This window comes from Coregonus lavaretus (assembly GCF_964263955.1).
Source record: "Coregonus lavaretus genome assembly, chromosome: 39".
NCBI lineage: Eukaryota > Metazoa > Chordata > Actinopteri > Salmoniformes > Salmonidae > Coregonus > Coregonus lavaretus.
Window position 1 is genome coordinate 13,956,854 of NC_140026.1, and position 21,643 is coordinate 13,978,496.

Below are 21,643 nucleotides of genomic sequence, written 5' to 3' on the forward strand. Positions count from 1 at the left end.
ATCTAAAGTAGGTTTGGTAGTTGAGTGAAGGGAGAGAGATGGGTTGAGAGGGATAGGTGAGTGTTTTCAAAATGAGTTAGGTGTGTTTGTTGCATTGTTGTGTTCATACTGTAGTGATACTGTATGACTACACACAGACTGTAGATGTGTCTGAGATGGACAGGGTGAACGAGTGAAAGAGAGAGTGAGTGTGAGAGAGAGAGAGAGACGAAGCGATGGATGAACATACAGATTTGAAAGGAGGCAGAAGAAGACAAATGATCCTAAGGTTTGGGGGGACGGAACGTTTTGTTAGGAAAAGTAGAAAAAACACAGACTAATAAAACTACGCAGACAGCAAGGGATGAAGAGATGGGGTGAAAGGAAGGGGGCGGAGAGGAGAGAAAAGGACGGAGGAGATGGAGAGATGGCTATTAACGTTTGAGACATACGCATGGCAACGAGGAAAGACAAGAGGAGCGAGTGATGGATGCAAAAGAGAAGGAGAAGAGAAACCGGATGCTACAGGAGAGGAGAAGGGCGTGGATGAGAGGAGAGGAAGGGAAAGTGTAGTTTGAAGGGGTAGAGGGAGTGCTTGGAGAAAAATAGTAGAGACGAAGAGGTTGTCTGGATAGGTGCAAAGAGAGAGACAGAGAGAGAGAGAGAGGAGAGTGAGAGAGAGAGAAAGAGAGAGAGAAAGACAGAGAGAGAAAGACAGAGAGAAAGAGAGAGAAATAGAGAGAGTGAGAGAGAGAGAGAGAGAGAGAAATAGAGAGAGAGATAGAGAGAGAGGAGAGTGAGAGAGAGAGAGAGAGAGAAATAGAGAGAGTGAGCGAGAGAGAGAGAGAGAAATAGAGAGAGAGAGAGAGGAGAGAAAGAGGGAGAGAGAGACAGAGAGAAATAAAGAAATAGAGAGAGTGAGAGAGAGAGAGATAAATAGAGAGAGAGATAGAGAGAGGAGAGTGAGAGAGAGAGAGAAATAGAGAGAGAAATAGAGAGAGAAATAGAGAGAGAGAGATAGAGAGAGAGAGGAGAGAAAGAGGGAGAGAGAGAGAGAAACAGAGACAGAGAGTTCTTAGAGACGTACAGTGGAGCAGGGGAAGAGAGAGAAGAGAGAATGCACTTGGACAGGCTGTCATAACAGTTAGAGGTGTGCAGCTTCAACCTGCTGTCTAACTGGACTGGACTGACCTAGCTGAGCTATGAAGAAAGGGAGGGAGGGAGGGATAGAGACATGGAGAAAGAGAGAGAGCGAGCTGGAGGGAGAGAAAAAGAGAGCAAGAGGCTGCATGGGTGGGAGGGAGCAAGAGAAGGAGAGACAGAAAGTCAGAGAGAGGGAGAGAGGAACAATGGTTGGCAGAGAAGGAGAGCAAGAGGCTGGGAGGGAGAGAAGGAGGTAGATAGAAAGGGAGTGAAGGAGAGGAGAAGTGAGTTAGTGTCCCAAGGGAGCACGCCACAGTCATTCCTAGAGAGTGAGGAGGAGGAGGATGAGGAGGAGGAGGAGGAGGATTGGGAGTCACTCCTGGCCTTACACCTGCTGATGCTGCTGACTGTCTGAGTCTGGAAGGCTATACTTCTCATGAGGCACATACACACACAAACACCAACAAGACCTCATAGTTTCCCTTCGAAATTCGAGGTATTATGAATGAACGTTTAATTTTGACGCGTGAATTCCGCGTGGTTACAGGGTTAAAGCATAAACAACTCAAAGGGTTAAGTTTAGGTATTAATTCTGAGTGGTTAAGGTTAGGGCTATGGGTTGGAGAAGGCTTAAAACTAAATAATAATAAAAAAACATCAAGTATCATCAAGTATTCTCACGGTCTAAGCAGCACGCTCTGGCTCTGAGCATCACAAGTTCGCGTCCAGTGCTGTGCAATTGTTTTTCATTTTTTTGTGACTGCAGGGGAAGGCATATTGATGTTCTCAGGACCTTTTCAAACGTCTGAAATCACCATCTATTTCTAGTGATCAGGCTGCACAGACACACACACACACACACACATCTACACACGCAGCAGTATATAAGCGAACTAGCGCTTACATTATATTTATGAATCATACATTAATAAAAAATGTGTTCATGACTTAGTGTAAAGAGGAAAACACACGTGTTTCTACATCTGCATTGCTTGCTGTTTGGGGTTTTAGGCTGGGTTTCTGTATAAGCACTTTGTGACATCTGCTGATGCAAAAAGGGCTTTATAAATACATTTGATTTGTCACATACTGTATATAGGCACTAAATGGTGTGTGTGTTTTCTGTGTGTGTGTTTCTATATAAAAGTTGAAGTCGGAAGTTTACATACACCTTAGCCAAATACATTTAAACTCAGTTTTTCACAATTCCTGACATTTAATCCTAGTAAAAAAATCCCTGTTTTAGGTCAGTTAGGATCACCACTTAAGAATGTGAAATGTCAGAATAATAGTAGAGAGAATGATTTACTTCAGCTTTTATTTCTTTCATCACATTCCCAGTGGGTCAGAAGTTTACATACACTCTATTAGTATTTGGTAGCATTGCCTTTAAATTGTTTAACTTGGGTCAAATGTTTCGGGCAGCCTTCCACAAGCTTCCCACAATACGTTGGGTGAATTTTGTCCCATTCTTCCTGACAGAGCTGGTGTAACTGAGTCAGGTTTGTAGGCCTCCTTGCTCGCACACGCTTTTTCAGTTCTGCCCACACATTTTCTATAGGATTGCGGTCAGGGCTTTGTGATGGCCACTCCAATACCTTGACATTCTTGTCCTTAAGCCATTTTGCCACAACTTTGGAAGTATGCTTTACGTCATTGTCCATTTGGAAGACCCATTTGCGACCAAGCTTTAACTTCCTGACTGATGTCTTGAGATGTTGCTTCAATATATCCACATAATTTTCCTTCCTCATGATGCCATCTATTTTGTGAAGTGCACCAGTCCCTCCTGCAGCAAAGCACCCCCACAGCATGATGCTGCCACCCCCGTGCTTCACGGTTGGGATGGTGTTCTTCGGCTTGCAAGCTCTCCCCTTTTTCCTCCAAACATAACGATGGTCATTATGGCCAAACAGTTCTATTTTTGTTTCATCACACCAGAGGACATTTCTCCTAAAAGTACGATCTTTGTCCCCATGTGCAGTTGCAAACTGTAGTCTGGCTTTTTTATGGCAGTTTTGGAGCAGTGGCTTCTTCCTTGCTGAGCGGCCTTTCAGGTTATGTCGATATAGGACTCATTTTACTGTGGATATAGATACTTTTGTACCTGTTTCCTCCAGCATCTTCACAAGGTTCTTTGCTGTTGTTCTGGGATTGATTTGCACTTTTCGTACCAAAGTACGTTCATCTCTAGGAGACAGAACGCGTCTCCTTCCTGAGCGGTATGACGGCTGCGTGGTCCCATGGTGTTTATACTTGCGTACTATTGTTTGTACAGATGAACATGGTACCTTCAGGCGTTTGGAAATTGCTCCCAAGGATGAACCAGACTTGTGGAGATCTACAATTTGTTTTTTGAGGTCTTGGCTGATTTCTTTTGATTTTCCCATGATGTCAAGCAAAGAGTCACTAAGTTTGAAGGTAGGCCTTGAAATACAGTGGGGGAAAAAAGTATTTAGTCAGCCACCAATTGTGCAAGTTCTCCCACTTAAAAACATGAGAGAGGCCTGTAATTTTCATCATAGGTACATGTCAACTATGACAGACAAAATGAGAAAAAAAAATCCAGAAAATCACATTGTCGGATTTTTAATGAATTTATTTGCAAATTATGGTGGAAAATAAGTATTTGGTCAATAACAAAAGTTTCTCAATACTTTGTTATATACCCTTTGTTGGCAATGACACAGGTCAAACGTTTTCTGTAAGTCTTCACAAGGTTTTCACACACTGTTGCTGGTATTTTGGCCCATTCCTCCATGCAGATCTCCTCTAGAGCAGTGATGTTTTGGGGCTGTCGCTGGGCAACACGGATCTTCAACTCCCTCCAAAGATTTTCTATGGGGTTGAGATCTGGAGACTGGCTAGGCCACTCCAGGACCTTGAAATGCTTCTTACGAAGCCACTCCTTCATTACCCGGGCGGTGTGTTTGGGATCATTGTCATACTGAAAGACCCAGCCACGTTTCATCTTCAATGCCCTTGCTGATGGAAGGAGGTTTTCACTCAAAATCTCACGATACATGGCCCCATTCATTCTTTCCTTTACACGGATCAGTCGTCCTGGTCCCTTTGCAGAAAAACAGCCCCAAAGCATGATGTTTCCACCCCCATGCTTCACAGTAGGTATGGTGTATGGCTCTCTGCAGGTATGGCTCTCTGCAGGTCATTCACTAGGTCCCCCCGTGTGGTTCTGGGATTTTTGCTCACCGTTCTTGTGATCATTTTGACCCCACAGATCGAGGGAGATTGTCAGTGGTCTTGTATGTCTTCCATTTCCTAATAATTGCTCCCACAGTTGATTTCTTCAAACCAAGTTGCTTACCTATTGCAGATTCAGTCTTCCCAGCCTGGTGCAGGTCTACAATTTTGTTTCTGGTGTCCTTTGACAGCTCTTTGGTCTTGGCCATAGTGGAGTTTGGAGTGTGACTGTTTGAGGTTGTGGACAGGTGTCTTTTATACTGATAACAAGTTCAAACAGGTGCCATTAATACAGGTAACGAGTGGAGGACAGAGGAGCCTCTTAAAGAAGAAGTTACAGGTCTGTGAGAGCCAGAAATCTTGCTTGTTTGTAGGTGACCAAATACTTATTTTCCACCATAATTTGCAAATAAATTCATAAAAAATCCTACAATGTGATTATCTGGATTTTTTTCTCTCAATTTGTCTGTCATAGTTGACGTGTACCTATGATGAAAATTACAGGCCTCTCTCATCTTTTTAAGTGGGAGAACTTGCACAATTGGTGGCTGACTAAATACTTTTTTCCCCCACTGTACATCCACAGGTACACCAGGTACCACTCAAATGATGATCAGAAGCTTCTAAAGCCATGACATCATTTTCTGGAATTTCCCAAGCTGTTTAAAGGCACAGTCAACTTAGTGTATGTAAACTTCTGATCCACTGGAATTGTGATACAGTGAATTATAAGTGAAATAATCAGTCTGTAAACAATTGTTGGAAAAATTACTTGTGTCATGCACAAAGTAGATGTCCTAACCGACTTGCCAAAACTATAGTTTGTTAACAAGAAATGTGTGGAGTGGTTGAAAAACGAGTTTTAATGACTCCAACCTAAGTGTATGTAAACTTCCGACTTCAACTGTATGTGTGTGAAAATAATTCATTTTTCAAATGACAATAAAAAAGAAGCATCTGTTTGTCAATTTTTTTTTCTTTTCTTATGCAGCATTTTGCTAATATTTCCCACTTCACTGAACATTTCAATCTTCAAGCATATTGTCAATTTAATACATACACCAAAACTTAACTTATACGTGAAGATACATATATGTCAACTACAGAATAGAAATTGCAATATGTGCAATAAACAGTGAAATCCATTCACTCTCACATATTGCTGTCTTAAAACATATTCATTAGAGAATGCAGTGACATCATTAAAACAATCATCTTCTCTGAGCGTAATGTTTCACTTATTAAAAAAAAGGATCTTAAAAGCCCAAATTGGGCTGTAGTCAATTTACGGCTTCCTCTAGTTTGAAGACGCAAGGTAAAAAGCCAGCCAAGCTGTCAGACTGACTGCCAGTTTCAATTTGGTCTTCAACCATCTTACATCTGTTCAAAACACAGTGAACACAGCCCCACAAAGCCACCCACATATTAAATGTTCACATCCAAGAGTTAATGACTTGCTTTTGTTCAACTTGTTTCTAAACTGAAAATAGATAATTGGAATATAGTGTACAACAAGTATTGCAGAGATTGGTTTCATAAGACGGAATACACGTCAACCTAAAACCTCTTACTCAGTGAAGTTGTATCAGACATTTTCATAGAGGCATTTCTCAAGTCGATTTTTTTCCTTCTCTTCTTTTTTTTTTTTCTTCAGTCAGCCCATTAATGAATACATTTGTTTAATTCCAATTAGAAAACAGAGGGATGAGAGAGGAAGAGAGCAGAACAGAGGGATGAGAGAGGAAGAGAGCAGAACAGAGGGACGAGGAGGAAGAGAGCAGAACAGAAGGATGAGGAGGAAGGTTATAGAGGGTTATCAGAGAGGGCCAGCTTAGAAGACCATGACTGGTAGAGCGGAGAAGAAGTGTGTGTGTGTGTGCGTATTGTGTGAGTGTTTGATGTGTGTGTGTGTGTGTGCGTGCGGATAGGCAAACACAACCCAAACGGATATAGAAATTAGATATAGATATACCAGACTGTGCATTGGCTGATTCTAGTAGAGTTATTCTAGCATTACACCAGACTGTGCATTGGCTGTAAATCCACATTCTGCGATTACCTCCAAAGTGTGTGTGTGTGTTTGTGTGGGCTTGGTAATGTAGACAGAGATATATATGGATGGCCACCGTACAGCAGTCACAGGCTAGAATACATTAGTAGGTAAAGAGGGACTACTTTGTCTCTACGGACAGGGGCTAAACCACAGCTCACAGCAAAGTAGAGGGATACACATCCTTCAGAGCGTCACCACACTCCAACCTCCAACCAACAACACTGCCTGTGGCTAAGCCTATCTCTTCTACCAATCACATTGTAGCCGTCCTGTCATTCTGCAAGATGATTGGCTCACAGAGCCGATTCCCTGCGAGAGGGTGCCAAGTTTAATAGGCATTGTCATCATTGGTTGTTTTTACAGTGGCTGCATTCATTAACTATGCTCCACAGAGAGACAGAGTTTTGTACTATGAACAAACAATGACATTAGGAAGCTTAGAAACCCACAATGGGAGCATTGTTAGAGCAATGGTTAAGTACCCGAATGAGAAATATATATTCTGGTTACAACAATACATTCACCATTGAGACAGTACTTCAGTCCTCTTCATAATGAACCATATGCCACGACTGCCTGAGCAGGGACAGTATATGCAGTGTGTGTGTGTTTGTCCGTGCATGCGTGCATGTGTACAGATATATGTGTGTGTGTATGTGTGTGTGTGTGAGTCCTGCTTCTCTACTCTGTGTGTGTGTGGTTGTGTGTGTGTGTGTGTGTGTGTATGTGTGTGTGTGTGTGTATATGTGTGTGTGTGTGTGTGTGTGTGTATGTGTGTGTGTGTGTATATGTGTGTGTGTGTGTATATGTGTGTGTGTATGTGTGTGTATATGTGTGTATATGTGTGTGTGTGTATATGTGTGTGTATGTGTGTGTGTATGTGTGTGCAAGTCTGTCTGTCTATCCCGCTGCTCTGCTGCTTTCTGCTCTCTGAACTCAACACACGGTAAAGACAAACGTTGGGCAAACAAACCGGAAGGTATCCTCTATCCTTCCCTTTAGGTTAGACTAACTAACGGGGGCTCCTTTAGACAGCCTGATTGGCAACTGGTTGGTTCCTCCTAGATTCACCAGTTAATTAGTTCATTAGCTCCAACAGCTTGCTAATGAGATGACTGTGCTGCCTGGTGCCTGGTGAAGAGAGAGGAGAGTAGGAAAACCACAGGTGTGTAACACACACACACACAAGTGCATGCACACACACACTCTCTCTCTACATGTTTCATCATGTAACTGTTCCAATTTCACAGAAGCCCAGAGGTTTAAGGTCTGAATTGAAAGATCCCCCATATCCCTCCTTAATGCGGGCCCAGCATCAAATCCTATCAACTCCTAGCCCACCATCTGCTTTACATCTGTCAGCCTGTGGGCCGGAATACCAATACCTGCTGGGAGAGTGTGTGTGTGTGTTTGTGTATTTCATGCATGTATATGTGTGTGTACGTGGAGTGAGTGAATAAGTATGTGTGTGTGTTTGTGTGTGAGTGTGAGTGGTGTGTGTGTGTGCAAGAGGTGTTTGTGTTAGTGTTTTCACGATACCAGAATTTTGACTTTGCTACTGATACCAGGTTTAGTATCATGATACTCCATACCAAAACAATACCCTGGCAAAAATAGAAAGTGGGTTCGAAGGACTGCTACTGAACTTCTCTTCCTTCACAATGTATGGCACCCACTTGGGTGATGCCTCAGCAGCTCTGGGCGCCAGAAAGCTCACCACACACAGTTCAGAGTAGTAGCCAGTCGTCCTCAATACAAGCCCTCTGCCTCAGCTCTGCATTCCTTTACTGCATCTCCCATTCCTTTCAAGCTTCAGGTGACTCTTCAATTGATGTTTTCAAAAGATCAGGAACCAGCATCCAGGTGAAACAAAAAAGCTGGTACAGTGTCCACTAGGAAACAGAACTGCCTTAAATGAGTATTAAATGTACGTTAATTTTCCCTTAAAACATGCCATGACCCCTTAATATGAATGAAATCGTCCTTAAATTAAACAATTGGCCTCTTAAAAGGCAAAAAGGGACCCATTAAACATACCTTAATTTCAATTGTTGGTCAGTGCCCTTTATTTTTTAATTTAAGGGCATATCAAGGATATCAGGAAACTTATCCTTAATAATACCTTACTACAAAATGTTTGATAGCTCCCTTGCTTTTTGGGTGTAAGGAGAGATTAAGGGATATATGGAGCATGCCCTTAATTACACATTAATTGAGATTGTTTTTGTTTATCCTTACATTTTCAGATTAAGTGCACACATGGCACTTCTTAAAAATACCGCATCCTTTCGACTAAATATGGCACTGCGAAAACCACAAGTGCAAGTAAAATAATTTTAAACTTGTGATGTCATCAGCGCGAACAGATCTCCTCGTGAATGTGGTTTTAGTGAGGTGACAGTGGCCGTTGGGTTCTCTACTACGCCATTTGTTAGCGAGCAAGGCAAGGAGTAAAAATGGACATGGAGACCAATTATGAAAGGTAATGTAAATTACCTCTATTTTAAAAAGCTGCCAAATTTCATGGTATCAAACTAGCTAGCTATCTAACTGTTGATCTAGCTAACGCTATCTAGTTAGCTAACAACCTAAAGGTTAATGTTAGCTAGCTAGCTAGCTAGCCAGGTAACAGCTAGCAAGCTGATGTTAGCTAGCTAGCTTGCTAGCTAGTCTGCCTTTGATTCTAAAGAGTGTTTAGTTAGCTAGACTAGTTAAGTTAGACTACAGTTAGCTAGCTTCTCCTGAAGTCTTCTGGTCCATGTTATACTGTAGGACCTGTGAAAACTTGACAGCAGTGTTTTAATCGAATTGCCCTTAAATTGTCCTGAAATGTATGTTACTCTCAACAGAACTGGCAAAATCTTGAAAAAGGATGGGAGAATTGTGGGATGGGGCATCATCATTAAAGGTAACAGGTCATTTTCACATTTTGTTTCATCTGCTTGCATGTGTGGCTCTTTACCACAATCAATGAGTATGGATCTCTGCTCAGAGGGCCTTATAATTTTTTTTTTGCAGAGAGAGAAGCTAGTGTGGAAGGAGCGTCTTCCATTTTGGAAGATGAAGAGTTTTATAAATATGAGGACCATGTCTCTGGACCGCGTTCCCCTGTTTTACAACCCTGGGCCCAACGTTACTGTTGATGAGCAGCTTATGCCATTCATGCAGTACATACCGTCTAAACCCGCAAAATATGGAATCAAGATCTGGGCTGCCTGTGATGCTGCTTCATCATATGTGGGGAACTTGCAAGTGTATACGGGGAAGCCAGGTGGAGGAACCCCTGAGAAGAACCAAGGGATGCAGGTTGTCCTGGATGTGACACAGGGACTCCGTGGCCACAACATCACATGCAATAACTTTTTTACTTCGCACAAGCTGGGACAGGAGCTCCTCAAGAGGAAGCTGACGATGGTAGGAACAGTATAAAAAAATAAGCCACCTCAGCTGTTGAATACACAGAACAGGCCTATCAATTCCTCTAGGTTTGTGTTCACGGCCGACACGTCCCTAGTTTCCTACGTGCCAAAGAAAGGCAATAATGTGGTACTCATGAGTACGCTGCATAGGGATGGGAGAATCTGTGGCCAGGAACAGAAATCATAATGGATTGCAATGCCACAAAAGGAGGGTTGGACAATTTAGACAAGCTGGTGACTGGCTACAGCTGCAAAAGAAGAACCCTACGCTGGCCACTTGTGATATTCTTCAAGATCTTGGACATCTCTGCGTACAACGCGTTTGTCATCTGAATGGCGTTGAACCCAGATTGGAACAGGGGGAAGCTCCAGAGGAGACGGCTCTTTCTCAAGGAGCTGGGCAAGGCATTGGTAAGAACTCAAATCCAGAGGAGGCAACATATCCCAAGGACGCCAGCTTCTGTAGCCATCGTGAGGAGGATTCAGGAGGAGGATGCTGGTGCCCCCATCTGCCCGACCCACAGAACCAACAACTCTAATACCGGAAGTAAGTGTGAGTGATGTTGTTGCATGTGTGTGTGTCTGACTCTCCTAACTTGGCCTGCTGTAACTATATATGTGAGTGAGTGAGTGAGATGCAATATTCCTGAACTAAGTGTTTTCATCATTCCAGATTGCATCCGGTAGCAACAAGAAGAAGCGCTGCGATGTGTGTGGATCCAAGAAGGACAGGAAGACACAGTATACATGCATCAAGTTCAAGAAAAACATTTGCAACACACACACAGTAAAACTCTGTTCCTCATGTTGAGTGTAGACCGGCCTTCATTTGTATTCAATGGGGCTCATTTCCCATTTCCAAAAAATACTGTATGTAAAATGTGTCCTTCCAATTTGTTCAATTCAAAGCAATAAACATCAATAGTGATGAAAACCTTGTTTCATTTATATTTCTTCAAGATAAACATGATTTATTCCACCCATGTTTTGATTATAATTGATTTTTGTTTACAAAAATCCAATTTTATTTAAAAAACGAATAGCGCTTTTATTGATAAACGTGATCAAGCCGAGGTAAATGGCAAATATTAACCATGTATGCTGTCTATCTTGCTTGTAATTGATATGTCAACATCTAAGTATTAAGTATTTTCTCTTGTATGTTGAGTCAGGGTGTGGATATCTATGTTAGTATTTCTATGTTTGCATTCTATGTTGTGTGTTTCTATGTTGGTCGGGTGTGATTCCCAATTAGAGGCAGCTGTCGCTCGTTGTCTCTGATTGGGGATCATACTTAAGTAGCTTGTTTGCGATCATTAGTTGTGGGATCTTGTGCCGTGTATTGGGTTTAGCCTTAGGACGTCACGGTTCGTTGTTTTGTTAGTGTGTTTATCGGTGAAATAAACACGTATGCCTTTCACGCTGCGCCTTGGTCTGACCCGTCCTTAAATGAACGTGACACTATGGCGCCATGGCAACTACAGAAATAATCATGATTCTGCCAGGTAGGCATAGGCTACTTTGTAGTTTAAAATTTTATTGAGAAGGTTTTTGGGAAAGCCTTTCCATCTACAAGAAGACTGTTATCAATACCATCGCTAACGGCTACACAAAGTGGTAGACATACGAGCACCATCCACACACACAGACAGGGGCATTCCTGTGCCGTTGCCTCTTTAGAAAGCTGCAGGGAATACGAATCACTGATGCATTGTGTTCATGTCTTACAATAACTTGGGCAAATTAATATATTTTTGAATAATTTCAATACATTTAGTTGATTTCCAAATGTGAGACACATTTGATAGAAGAACCGAAAGTAACTAAATTCTAGTACCGAAACGTTTTTCATGTTGTAGTATTAAGAGTATCAAAGTTTTTGTGTTCCCGTGCAACACTAGTTTGTGTACATGATTTAACTCCACAATTTAACCTGGCTTAATTACAGCACTGCTCTGTCTGTGTAATCACCTGGGTGTGATTTGCATAAAGGGGTGAGTGTATGTGTGTATGAGGCCGGGTAAACGGTATAACTACAGCTGTGAATCTGAGCAACCCATAGCATGTCCTCTGTATGGAGGAGCAGGTGGTGGAGCGCAGGGGGGCAAAGGGGGGCATGGCTCTGGTCACGGCCAACCACGGAGGTGCTGTACCTGGGGAGAGAGAGTAGGGGCAGGCTGGAGCAGAGGCTGGAGCATGGAGAGACAGAAAGATAGCTGGGGCAGAGGAGAGAGAGAGAGAGAGAGAGAGAGAGAGAGAGAGAGAGAGAGAGAGCAGGTGTGGCCTGGCCCTAGAAGCTCTCCTAACAGCTGTTACTAGGCTGGAGAGGGACAGCTTGTGTTTGGTGTTTGTGAACGCATGAGTAACTCTCCATCCTCCACCCCGTCCTTAGCTGTCTGGCTGTCTTCAGCCTTGTGATCTGTAGGTCTGTGTATGTCTGGTGTCCTCTCCTCTCTACTGTATATTATATGGAGGGTTATCATGGGTTAAGTAGGGAGGGGTCTTTCCCTGTCAATCATAGTAGCCCCAACCAATCATGCGGCAGCCATTGGTCACATCTTTGACCTTCAGCTCTCAACATGCAAATGAGTGTTATTACCATTGTTAATGTCTATGGGTGTGTGTGTGTGTATGACTAATGCACACATTTGGCCGCATGTAAACACACATGTACACACACACTCTCCCTCTCCTCTCCCCTCCCCAGCCCCAGGTGTTGGGTAGCATAGTAAGGCTGATGGCTTAAAGCAGTGGTGATGGCCGGGTGGAGGTTTGGGAGAGAGGAGTGAGGGGGGAGCTGAGCCCAGCTGTGGCCCAGTGGAGCTACACCTTATGGGGGACAGAGAGGGAGAAAGACCGATGGATCTCCAACAGAGAGCCAGGGGAGGGGAGAGAGAAGGGGGAGGCAGGGTAATAGTGTGAGGAAGGAGAGGTGATGGGGTGAATGTGTAAGAAATGATCCGAACCTCAGGATTTTGTATTCCTGTATTGAAGCTGTAGTAGCCATGACACTAGCTATGCTTACAATGTAAACACATTGAAATGAATAACTTTACTCATAATGTATATCTGTGAAATTATTAAAAGTCATTCACGACTAGCTCAATAGTATCGAGGTTACTATTTACACAGCCACAAACCAGAGGCCATAGGCTACAGTAGGGTTGTGTCCCAAATGGCATGCTATTCCCTATATAGTGCACTACTTCTGACCACAGCTCTATGGGCTCTGGTCAAAAGCAGTGCACTTCATAGGGAATAGGGTACTATCTAGGACACACACTAGCTTACACTCTGACTTGTTAATGGGACATAGAAAGAGCTCACCATCTAACAGTCCTGGGGATGATTCAATGAGTGTCAGTCTCTAGTTGTGATGTATGTCCTGCTATTATGTACCATGTATCTCCACTTAGAAAGACAAGGTGTTGGAGATGTGATACATAATCTCACTCATCGGTCATCATTTAGACTGGACACTGAGGGAGACGGGGACAGAGAACTGGAGGGACAGTATGAATGAAAGGATGAGGGAAACACAACAACAGACTAGGTCTAAAGAGGGTGGAGGGGAGAAGAGATGGAGGAGAGGTAAGGGAGGAGTAGAGAAGAAGGTAGAGGAGGAGTGGAAAGGAGAGGAAGAATAGAGGAGAGGAGAGGAAAGGTAGAGGAGGAGGAGAGGGGGAGAGGGAAGGTAGAGGAGGAGAGGGGGAGTGGAAAGGAGAGGAAGAATAGAGGAGAGGGAAGGTAGAGGGGGAGTGGAAAGGAGAGGAAGAATAGAGGAGAGGAGAGGTAGAGGGGGAGTGGAAAGGAGAGGAAGAATAGAGGAGAGGAGAGGTAGAGGGGGAGTGGAAAGGAGAGGAAGAATAGAGGAGAGGAGAGGGAAGGTAGAGGAGGAGAGGGGGAGTGGAAAGGAGAGGAAGAATAGAGGAGAGGAGAGGAGAGGGAAGGTAGAGGAGGAGAGGGGGAGTGGAAAGGAGAGGAAGAATAGAGGAGAGGTAGAGGAGGAGAGGGGGAGTGGAAAGGAGAGGAAGAATAGAGGAGATGAGAGGGGGAGTGGAAAGGAGAGGAAGAATAGAGAAGAGGAGAGGGAAGGTAGAGGAGGAGAGGGGGAGTGGAAAGGAGAGGAAGAATAGAGGAGAGGAGAGGGAAGGTAGAGGAGGAGAGGGGGAGTGGAAAGGAGAGGAAGAATAGAGGAGAGGAGAGGGGGAGTGGAAAGGAGAGGAAGAATAGAGGAGAGGAGAGGTAGAGGGGGAGTAGAAAGGAGAGGAAGAATAGAGGAGAGGAGAGGGAAGGTAGAGGAGGAGAGGGGGAGTGGAAAGGAGAGGAAGAATAGAGGAGAGGACGGGGACACTCAGAGGGGAAACAGCTTCTGGTGAACAATGGAGGGGAACGACAGACGTGACATCACCGGTGGGAGAAAAGGGAGCGGAGGGAAGTGTGTGTGTGTGTGTCTTCATGTGTGGGCGTCTCATTCAGGCCAGCGGAGGTGCTAATCTCTGCTCCCAGAAAAAGAAATCTGCCTAGTTATTCCTGTCATCTCTCCCTGCTTTTCTCAATGTTCATTCCTCTCCTTTTCGAGACCTATCCCTCGTTCTCAGTTCCACTCTGTTCTCTTTCCTTTTCATCTGCCTCGCTCCATCTCTCAGCCCAGTCAATAGGACTTTGGCTTATCAAGTCTGCCCGGGGTTGCCATGGAAACGGTCCGGATGGTCTCTGTTAGGAAGAACAGGTGTGTGTGTGTGTGTAGAGGAAGGTTTTGGGAGTTCTCTCTGCTGGCGTCTTAATATCTCCTCTAGTCCTGTCAGAACATATTTCACACCACAGTCTGGTCGATAGAACCCATTGTCACACACACACACACACACACACACAAACACACACACACACTGAGAGACCCCCCACTACAGCATGGAGCTAGCCTTTCTCTCACTAGGTAGTGTCCTGAATACGAATTCAGCTGACGCTGCGGTGTGTCTGTGCCGATGTTCTGGATGGGATACCACCAGCTGACTGTTGAACAGAATGTCTGTGGGTAATGGGAGTGTATTATGTGTGTGTGTGTGTGTGTCCATCCTGGCCCATATTGTGTAATTGAGAATGAATGTGTGCTTCACTGCAGATTTAAAAAGCAGCTATGCAGGATTTATTTTTAGCATCACAGGCAAATGCAGCCTCTCTCGTCTCTCTCTTCTTTCCCGCTCCCTTCTCTCCCTCTCTTCCACTACCCCCTCCATCTCATCTCTTTCACTCTTTTTTCATCTCTCAATGCCTTCTCTTCCCTTCTTTCTATTCATCTCCTCTCTATCTCTGTACACACACACGCGCACACACTCACACACACAGGCCTACACCCAAAACTAGCTTAACATCCTGTCTCCTTTTCTGTTCTACAATGTTTGTCTCCAAATAGATTACTCTCTACTCATCTCTCTTTCCATCTCTTTCTCTCAGAGTAGTCCCAGGTCCCATAGCGGTAGTGGATTTAAATAAATTGAATTCCAGTTGAAGTGACGTACGTACTGTACGTATGTGTCACTAAGCAACACAGAGGCAAGGTCACGCACTAGCTCGACAGGCGCTAGTCTCACAGCAGCGCTACGTACATCCATTTCAACACAAAGGAATTCCCTCAGGGTAGACCCAGGCAAGGCAGCTAGCGTGCTACAGCACTAACAGGCTACTGCAATGCTAAAGCTGTTAACATATTCCTATGTGGCTTGTGTTGGAATGTAGCGATAGCATAGAGTCAGCCAGTATAGCGCTAACCAGTTACTGTAAAGCTAAGAGCTATTAGCATATTTATGAAATTCCTACATGAGTGTCCATACTGTGGCTTGTGTATTGAAAAGTAGCGCTAGCTATATAGCGATAGCCACTGAATAGACTAAGTCAGTGTAGCGCTTTAACACTAAAATGCTACTGTGAAGCTTAAAGCTATAAAGAGCCATTCTTCTTTGAATTTCCACACTCTGGCACCAGGCTCCTGTAGCTTAGTAGTGTGGCGTTATTACCGTGGTATTACCGTGGTAATCGCCATTGTCCCTGGCGACCGGATGCTGGGTCATGGCTTCAATCAGAGAGTCGGAGTGATGGAGGTGAGGGGTTGGTTTGTTCTCTCTCTCACACACACACACAAACACACACACACAAAACACACACACATACTGTAGTTTTAATCAATGCTACAGATAGAGGGAGGTTGAGAGATGTTTTAAATCAGAGACTAGAGACAGAGATCGAGCAGGTTAAAACACGACATCACACAGACAGACACTGGTACAGGGAGATGAGGGATGGATGGAGGAGGGAATAGAGGGGATAGAGGACGTGTGATTAAAGTCACCTGGTCAAAGATGGATGTGGAGACTGGGAGAAATATAAGAGCTGGCGCTGGTGATGTTTCAAAGCCAGGAAGGCTACCGTATACAGTTGAAGTCGGAAGTTTACATACACTTAGGTTGGAGTCATTAAAACTCGTTTTTACATTTCAGTCATTTAGCAGACGTTCTTATCCAGAGCGACTTAAAGGAGCAATTAGGGTTAAGTGCCTTGCTCAAGGGCACATCGACAGATTTTTCACCTAGTCGGTTCGGGGATTAGAACCAGCGACCTTTCGGTTACTGGCACAACGCTCTTAACCACTAAGCTACCTGCCGCCCTGGTTTTTCAACCACAACACAAATTTCTTGTTAACAAACTATAGTTTTGGCAAGTCGGTTAGGACATCTACTTTGTGCATGACACAAGTCATTTTCCCAACAATTGTTTGCAGACAGAAAATTTCACTTATAATTCACTGTATCACAAATCCAGTGGGTCACTAAGTTGACTGTGCCTTTAAACAGCTTGGGAAATCCCAGAAAATGATGTCATGGCTTTAGAAGCTTCTGATAGGCTAATTGACATCATTTGAGTCAATTGGAGGTGTACCTGTGGATGTATTTCAAGGCCTACCTTCTAACTCAGTGCCTCTTTGCTTGACATCATGGGAAAATCAAAAGAAATCAGCCATGACCTCAGAAAAAAAAATGGTAGACCTCCACAAGTCTGGTTCATCCTTGGGAGCAATTTCCAAATGCGTGAAGGTACCACGTTCATCTGTACAAACAATAGTACGCAAGTATAAACACCATAGGACCACGCAGCCGTCATACCGCTCAGGAAGGAGACGCTTTCTGTCTCCTAGAGATGAACATACTTTAGTGCGAAAAGTGCAAATCAATCCCAGAACAACAGCAAAGGACCTTGTGAAGATGCTGGAGGAAACAGGTACAAAAGTATCTATATCCACAGTAAAAACAAGTCCTATATTGATATATCCTGAAAGGCCGCTCAGCAAGGAAGAAGCCACTGCTCCAAAACCACCATAAAAAAGCCAGACTACGGTTTGCAACTGCACATGGGGAAAATATCGTACTTTTAGGAGAAATGTCCTCTGGTCTGATGAAACAAAAATAGCACTGTTTGGCCATAATGACCATCGTTTTGTTTGGAGGAAAAAGGGGGTTGCTTGCAAGCCGAAGAACACCATCCCAACCGTGAAGCATTGGGGTGGCAGCATCATGCTGTGGGGGTGCTTTGCTGCAGGAGGGACTGGTGCATCATGAGGAAGGAAAATGATGTGGATATATTGAAGCAACATCTCAAGACATCAGTCGGGAAGTTAAAGCTTGGTCGCAAATGGGTCTTCCAAATGGACAATGACCCCAAGCATACTTCCAAAGTTGTGGCAAAATGGCTTAAGGACAACAAAGTCAAGGTTTTGGAGTGGCCATCACAAAGCTTTGACCTCAATCCTATAGAAAATGTGTGGGCAGAACTGAAATAGCGTGTGCGAGCAAGGAGGCCTACAAACCTGACTCAGTTACACCAGTTCTGTCAGGAGTAATGGGCCAAAATACACCCAACTTATTGTGGGAAGCTTGTGGAAGGCTATCTGAAACGTTTGACCCAAGTAAAACAATTTAAAGGAAATGCTACCAAATACTAATTGAGTGTATTTAAACTTCTGACCCACTGGGAATGTGATGAAAGAAATAAAAGCTGAAATAAATAATTCTCTCTACTATTATTCTGACATTTCATTCTTAAAATAAAGTGGTGATCCTAATTGACCTAAGACAGGGAATTTTTACTCGGATTAAATGTCAGGAAATGTGAAAAACTGTATTTTAAATGTATTTGGCTAAGGTATACGACTTCAACTGTATACAGCTAATGTTATGAGGGGATGTATTGTAGGGTATACAGCTACAGTGGGGAAAAAAAGTATTTAGTCAGCCACCAATTGTGCAAGTTCTCCCACTTAAAAAGATGAGAGAGGCCTGTCATTTTCATCATAGGTACACGTCAACTATGACAGACAAATTGAGAAAAAAAATCCAGAAAATCACATTGTAGGAATTTTAATGAATTTATTTGCAAATGATGGTGGAAAATAAGTATTTGGTCACCTACAAACAAGCAAGATTTCTGGCTCTCACAGACCTGTAACTTCTTCTTTAAGAGGCTCCTCTGTCCTCCACTCGTTACCTGTATTAATGGCACCTGTTTTAACTTGTTATCAGTATAAAAGACACTTGTCCACAACCTCAAACAGTCACACTCCAAACTCCACTATGGCCAAGACCAAAGAGCTGTCAAAGGACACCAGAAACAAAATTGTAGACCTGCACCAGGCTGGGAAGACTGAATCTGCAATAGGTAAGCAGCTTGGTTTGAATAAATCAACTGTGGGAGCAATTATTAGGAAATGGAAGACATACAAGACCACTGATAATCTCCCTCGATCTGGGGCTCCACGCAAGAGCTCACCCCGTGGGGTCAAAATGATCACAAGAACGGTGAGCAAAAATCCCAGAACCACACGGGGGGACCTAGTGAATGACCTGCAGAGAGCTGGGACCAAAGTAACAAAGCCTACCATCAGTAACACACTACGCCGCCAGGGACTCAAATCCTGCAGTGCCAGACGTGTCCCCCTGCTTAAGCCAGTACATGTCCAGGCCCGTCTGAAGTTTGCTAGAGTGCATTTGGATGATCCAGAAGAGGATTGGGAGAATGTCATATGGTCAGATGAAACCAAAATAGAACTTTTTGGTAAAAACTCAACTCGTCGTGTTTGGAGGACAAAGAATGCTGAGTTGCATCCAAAGAACACCATACCTACTGTGAAGCATGGGGGTGGAAACATCATGCTTTGGGGCTGTTTTTCTGCAAAGGGACCAGGACGACTGATCCGTGTAAAGGAAAGAATGAATGGGGCCATGTATCGTGAGATTTTGAGTGAAAACCTCCTTCCATCAGCAAGGGCATTGAAGATGAAACGTGGCTGGGTCTTTCAGCATGACAATGATCCCAAACACACTGCCCGGGCAACGAAGGAGTGGCTTCGTAAGAAGCATTTCAAGGTCCTGGAGTGGCCTAGCCAGTCTCCAGATCTCAACCCCATAGAAAATCTTTGGAGGGAGTTGAAAGTCCGTGTTGCCCAGCGACAGCCCCAAAACATCACTGCTCTAGAGGAGATCTGCATGGAGGAATGGGCCAAAATACCAGCAACAGTGTGTGAAAACCTTGTGAAGACTTACAGAAAACGTTTGACCTGTGTCATTGCCAACAAAGGGTATATAACAAAGTATTGAGAAACTTTTGTTATTGACCAAATACTTATTTTCCACCATAATTTGCAAATAAATTCATTAAAAATCCTACAATGTGATTTTCTGGAATAGTTGACGTGTACCTATGATGAAAATTACAGGCCTCTCTCATCTTTTTAAGTGGGAGAACTTGCACAATTGGTGGCTGACTAAATACGTTTTTCCCCCACTGTAATGTTATGATGGATGTATTGTAGGGTATACAGCTAATGTAATGAGGGGTGTATTGTAGGGTATACAGCTAATGTAATGAGGGGTGTATTGTAGGTTAGGGCTCAACTGAAGTGGGGATAAACAACCAGACACTAGACATGTTGTTTCAGAGACAAACCTAGGTGTAGTGATTATTCAGGCTCTAAGTGAAAGTCAGGATTCACCCTTAAATGGTCTGTACCACTGTAATAGGAGCACAACAGGAGTGGAAGAAGCCAGGTTAACACAGGTAGAACATGTCACAGCATCCTCACTGACTGATAGGGACTCTACCCTTCATTTACCCAACATCGATGGGTGTGTGTGTGTGAGAGCGGGAGAGAGAGAATAACACAGGGATGAACACACACACACACAAGCGCATGAACACATGCATGCACACACAAACACACACGCCCTAGGTTACGCAAATTACATGTTTCTGCACTCCTGTGCACTTCTGTATTAATAATTAACATATAGGCCCACCATGTTCAGCGTCTGAACTGAGAACACACACAGGGCCTTACAACATCCTACAATATTTATGATGGACACACACACAGATACGCATGCACATCCACACACACACACAAAGTTGATGATTTGACAATTTATGTATTTCTTATATCCAATGCGATGAATGACATACTAATGTGAAATTTGTGTGTGTGTCTCTATTAAACTGACAGTTACAGATAGTGTGTGATTCAGGCAGCTTTCAGATTTCTCAGCTGCTTTTCTAAGCATTATTGTGTCTGTTGTTGTTACATTAAAAACCTGTCTCCTCCCCTTCCTCCTCCCCTTCCTCTACACCTGTCTCCTCCCCTTCCTCTACACCTGTCTCCTCCCCTTCCTCTTCACCTGTCTCCTCCCCTTCCTCTACACCTGTCTCCTCCCCTTCAACAAGTGACATTAATAAGGGATCATAGCTTTCACCTGGACAGTCTATGTCATGGAAAGATGTCCTAATGTTTTGTACACTCAGTGTTTATCTCTATGACAGTACCCTATGGGTGCTAGTGGTTTCAAAAGTTTAATCGGAGTATGATAGGCCTTAATAAAGTGCAGCATGCATCACAGTATGATAGACCTTAATAAAGTGCAGCATGCATCACAGTATGATAGACCTTAATAAAGTGCAGCATGCATCACAGTATGATAGGCCTTAATAAAGTGCAGCATGCATCACAGTTATGATAGGCCTTAATAAAGTGCAGCATGCATCACAGTATGATAGGCCTTAATAAAGTGCAGCATGCATCACAGTATGATAGGCCTTAATAAAGTGCAGCATGCATCACAGTATGATAGGCCTTAATAAAGTGCAGCATGCATCACAGTATGATAGGCCTTAATAAAGTGCAGCATGCATCACAGTATGATAGGCCTTAATAAAGTGCAGCATGCATCACAGTATGATAGGCCTTAATAAAGTGCAGCATGCATCACAGTATGATAGGCCTTAATAAAGTGCAGCATGCATCACAGTATGATAGGCCTTAATAAAGTGCAGCATGCATCACAGTATGATAGACCTTAATAAACTGACTCGCTTTCTATCTACTTCTACTTTTGTAAGATGAAATATAAGTCTTGTGATATATTTTCTGCTGCTCTGTTCTGCTCTGCGTTGATGTGTAGTTAAAGTGAAAAATAGAAAGGTATATTTCTGACCATATAAAGATGCCTGGGCCAACTTTAATTTGCATGACTATGCCTTGCTCCAATATTTATGTCTTGTAAAAATAAATATATTTACAGGGAGCACACTCTGACTCTGTCTACACACAGAGCACTTGCATCAGACCAGACCAATCGATGCCAGGCCTTACATCAGAGGAACTCTGCAGACAAGAGCAATCAACAGTGGAATTCTGTTGAGGTAGAAACCTTGGAGAACACAGATAGTTGAAAGGATGGGAGATATTTCCTCCGTATTACATTTCTCCTTCATTATCTTTTCCCATCACTGGTAAGTGACCAGATGGAGG

At 43.5% G+C, this 21,643-nt stretch overlaps 1 protein-coding gene across 1 annotated transcript in view; it reads right to left on the bottom strand.

Annotated features, from left to right (window-relative positions):
* LOC311113241 (neuroligin-2-like) overlaps positions 1 to 21,643 on the bottom strand; it is a gene marked incomplete at its 3' end in the record, with an annotated part of 115,330 nt that overhangs the window by 55,210 nt on the left and 38,477 nt on the right. The gene's annotated exons all lie outside the window — the stretch shown is intronic.